Genomic DNA, 5281 nt, shown 5'->3' on the forward strand with positions numbered 1-5281 from the left:
ATATGAGCAATGAAGATAAAAGTTCATGCTTAAAACCCTATTGAATTAGCTTTTATCTTTTTATTTTCCTGCCTACATTATGTTGCCTTGAGAATGGAAAGTATAGCTAGAATTTCAATAAAGATAACACTCCTTCCTTACCTTAGGCCATCGCCGTGGATAAGGCTGAGAGCCGCAACCTGTATGAATGCCCCATGTATAAAACTCGGGAGCGAGGGCCTCATTATGTATGGACCTTCAACCTCAAGACGAAGGAATAGCCGGCCAAGTGGATCCTGGCAGGTGTAGCGCTCCTTCTGCAAATGTAATGACCACGGTGCTATCAATATTCAATTAGGCATATTGTCAGTTTTATCCTTCAGATCGCTAAACTTCTTTACAAATAACCCGAATGCCGCTTTTCTCCAGTGTTGATATATGACTTAACTGGGCGATCTAAACTGATATATATTGATATTATAAAATAGGCCTTTATTGTAAAATCGAAATGTGCTTCAGTACATACAGAAGAGTATAATTAATTAAGCTTACATATAACATACCAACATAGGTAAATTTCGGATCAATAGCTAACTTCATATTGGCTTTTAAGTTATATGTTACGTGAGCAGTTCTTATATCTCATAATTTAAACAATTCGTCGACACAAATTACATATTCTCATATCAAAACATACATATTTTGCTTACCAAAAAAGGAAAAAAAAAAATATATATATATATAAACCTTTTCCTTTCTTATCTTAAATGTGGATAAGTCATGATCTGTGATATCTAATAAAGAACATGCTTCAGTCTGTTCCATTTTTTACTGCCCCCATGAATAATATGCTAGTCCTAAGGATGCTTACTTTGAAATTCGTCAAGAATCACTTTGTAGAGTTTAGGTTAATGCTAATGGAGAAAGATATTCATTAGTTGCACAAATGAATAAACACCTCCTTTTTGTGTTCGATCTACTGCAAAATAATTATTCTAACATCATGAAAAAGTGTGTGCATTCCACAAATATAGATACGCTCCTAAGTTAGCATCCCAACTCCATAGATATAAGGTGTCAACACAAAAACAGAGAAGTCCCGAAGTTACTTAGGTTAATCTCCAATCCAAATGAAGAATAAATGAATTGAAATTGAGTGCTAGTGCTGACAAATACTTCAAAAAAATACTTGTGCAAACACAAAAAAGTATATAGTATAAGACACAGTTTGAAAACGGAGTCCAAGAACAAAGGAAGAGAACGTGAAAGGGACACAGAACAAGATTGCCTAAACACCCACAAGACCATGAAGGAATCAACCAAGGCAATTTTTATATATCTTCATGTTGAGACTAGATTTTTTCCCAAGAGGCATGGATTCTCAAACTGAGAAGAAAGAAAACTAAGTGATAACTTGACTCTAAAGTGTTCATTTATTTCACTTGGGACTTCTGAGCTCTCTAGCACTTTGATTTACTATGTACTACAAAAATAGTAAATCAGCTTGTCACACGCGTAAGTGCAACAAAGACCAGTTGGCCTACACACAGCTAAAGAAATTTACTTCAACCTTACATAACAACTCAGCAACCCTGGCACAAAACGACGTAATTCCAAGAGTACAAGTCTGATCGTGATCATGGCCGACGTGTTGCCTTTGATCCTCTATTGGGCTATCAACCAGCGGTGTATTTGGCCAAGGTCCTGTTCATTGTTCCAATCTATTGTAGATAATGTCGTAAAGTTTTCTCTTTTAGAAAAATGATTACGTTAACTAATGTTTTATATATATATATATATATATATATATATATATATATATATATTTATACATATATATGTATACACACACACACACACACACACACACACACACACACACACATATAAACAAAAAAATATTTAATAAGAATATCTCTGAATATTTGGCAAACCTCCCCTTCCTGTCCTATGGCCTTGGCTGATGGAAGCCAAGCATCCGCGATGGAAAAAGTGGGCATTCCCCATGGCGCTGTATTTGAATGAACCAGGATATCAATAGTAGAGATTTATAACGACTTTCTTGACAAAGTCGTACAGCATAGTGTTAATGGACTTCCGGGTGTAAACACCGAAGCATTGCATTCCCCGTTACATCCGGTTAGAATAGTTATTTTCAACGAGTGTCCCTAAATTAAATACAGCATTAACGTAATTTGTATTAGTTTATCAATCCTTATGATATTATGGTTCTGTCTCCCCTAAAACTATTATCTACTCCAAATATATAGAAAACGAATTAAGTTGGGGTAGACTATGTTATTTTTCCATCAAATTACGCCTCAGGATACCTAAATAACACCATCGATATTCATAGCACTACTAAAAAATACGTTTCTCCCGCTAATTTAAATCAGGTACGGTCACAATGTCTACTAATTGACTCCTTTGTGGTTAAGCACTAGCAGAGCCATCTATGGGCAGACATTTCACAAAATAATATAGAAAATGGGCACAGCATGTTCCCCATTTTTTGGTAAATTTCAAGTTTCAACCAGCCTCCGACTTTCGAAACCATTTTTTTTTTTTTAGTGTAATCTCCCCTCGTAGTCAACGCTGCTATGCTGTTGCTTTCCGTCGCATTTGACTCGTTGATGAGTAGCGGAACTTGTATTCCCCGACGGCAAAGTTGATAAAATATGTAAGATTCAGCTTCGCACTGTATTAAGGGGGGAATTAGCATGATTTACACACAGAAAAACAGAGGAAAATTACTCAAATAACTTGAAATCGGGTTTGCTGAAACTCTACGGGGACAATAGCCATGTTTCACATATATGGAGAAAATTATTAGACTGACAGGTAAAGCCCTCACAACACCGCAGTTCCACAGTCCACAGGAACAGGATAATATGCTGCTAGAGCAGTGGGCAGGAAATTCTCAAGTACACTCACTTCCACAAGGGATAAAAAATCAGCTCAACAAGTCGAAAATAGATAGAAATTTCAATATAGCAATAGCATGTGCTGCTATTGACCCCTCCGACTTTGTCGAAATAACCGAGTGGGAACTGAGCAATGCCCTTCTGAAAGGTAAGGCAACCGAGGACGGCATTACTTACAGCGTCCTTCGCCACATTGCTCAGGTACCAAGCAACCCACTTTTACATCTGTATAGACTCAGCCTATCACAAGGAATCCTCCCAAGCTCCTGGACTAAAAGCTTAATCATTCCTATACCCAAACCCAATACTGATAAATACAGACCCATTTCCTTGACCTCCTGTCTGTGCAAAGTACTTGAGAAAATAATTCTGAACAGGTTCATGTATCGTATAAATGCTAAGTTATCCCCCAGACTGTATGGATTTTTCCCAGGGCGTAGCAGTCAGCACTGTTTTGCAGAGTACTTAACAAACACAAACCCAGGCATGCAAACCGTATTTCTTGATCTTAAACCTGCTCTTGTTTTTGCAAACAGGGAAATTGTCCTTGAGCAACTAGCTAGCTTTGGTATTCAGGGAAAACTGTTAACATGGATTCAAATGTATCTGTCGAATCGATCGGCTCAGGTTCTCTTCAGGGGCATTAAGAGTACTCATACAAAAGTATTTGAATTATTTGCTATGCCGATGACATTTGTATTAAATCCTCATCCGAGGAGAGAATGCAAGAGATTCTAGATATACTTTCTGCAAGGGCTACTGAGTGTGGCTTGATAATCTCATCTGAAAAAACAAAGGCACTTAACCCACAGACAATCCCTCTGCCAAGGTTTCATATAAATGACGTTGAGCTAGATCTCTGCCATCAATACAAATACCTTGGGGTGATTGTTAATGATTCAGAGTTCATTAGAAACCTGAAGAAAATGCTGTGGGAGCGGCTGAAGCCACTTAAGACACTTGTCGGCAAAGACCATGGTATTAATGTCAATATTGTGAGACTCCTTTACTTGTCATACACAAGGTCGGTCATAGATTACCATGCATTGCACCTAGTATTGTTCAAGGAATCAGAGTTGACTAGTCTAGAAAGTGTACAAAATGAAGCCATGAGGATCATTCTTGGTGCCCCTAGAACAAAAAGGATTGTGAATATAAGAACAGAACTTAATTTGCCTTCTGTTTATGAAAGAATATTATACATAAATACCACATTTAGTGTCAAATCAATTAGAGAACCCCTCCATTCTACAGAGTTCCAAAGACAACTAAAACACAGAATAGAAGAGCTAACTTTGAATAACAACACCGATTCATACTCAAATCCATGGTTACAAGTGACGTGTAAACACTTAGCTCAGCTGAACATACCCATAACTAAGACCCTACATGGACGTTCTGTACCACCGTGGAAAATGTCGGACCTGAGTGTATATTATACGACTGCCCCCCAAAAAGACAGTGTCCCCCCTGCTATACTTAAACAGTATGCACTTGCAAGTATAAATGAGCTTCTAGACACTCTTTCCAATGCATATGAATGCTACACTGACGGATCATTGCAGTCAGGGAGCAGAGCAGGATGCGCGTTTGTTGTATATAAAAACAATATTTTGCAGCACCAGAATTGTAGGAGGGTTCATGACTGGGGTAGCACTATGCAAACCGAGTTGGCGGGAATACTCATGGCCACCGAATTTCTATTGAATCAAGGCTCAGGGGTCATTTTCTACGATTCACAGAGTGCTCTCCAGGCTCTGAACACTCTAGACAAAGGTGCGGGAAATATTGCAAATGACATCAGGATAAACGTGTATCGTGCAAAAGAACGAGGCCATAATATACGTTTTGTGTGGATTACATCGCATGTTGGAATCCCTAGGCATGATCATGCTGATCGCCTAACAAAGTCAGCATGTGACGAACAAAGTGTGGACATAGATCTTGGGATACATCTTTCTAGGATTTTATACATCATTAAAGCTTCCTTCAGAGAGGACTTGACTGATTTGATTAATTCTCAATGCCCTGAAAGCTGTAGCATAAAGCACTATGACCGGTTTAGGCAAGATTCCTTCATCTATGGTTTATATAAAACAAGAACAAGACAGTGTGATGTTGTGACTGCAAGAATCAGGCTTGGATATAGATTGTATTGGCAGGTCAGTACAGTTTGTAATGTCGAAGAAACTAAGTGTAAACTGTGTAATGAAGAATATAAGCGAACACTTGTACAGTATATCTCAGAGTGCCATTTGATACAGCCTTTCAGGCCACCTAGCATGAGGTACGGAGAACTATGTAACTACTTCATATCATCTGATGCCCTAGAAGATATACCTATGTTGTATCCTAAATTTGGAATGTAGTATAACATA

This window comes from Penaeus chinensis, chromosome 5 (genome assembly GCF_019202785.1).
Source record: "Penaeus chinensis breed Huanghai No. 1 chromosome 5, ASM1920278v2, whole genome shotgun sequence".
In the NCBI taxonomy this organism is placed as follows: domain Eukaryota; kingdom Metazoa; phylum Arthropoda; class Malacostraca; order Decapoda; family Penaeidae; genus Penaeus; species Penaeus chinensis.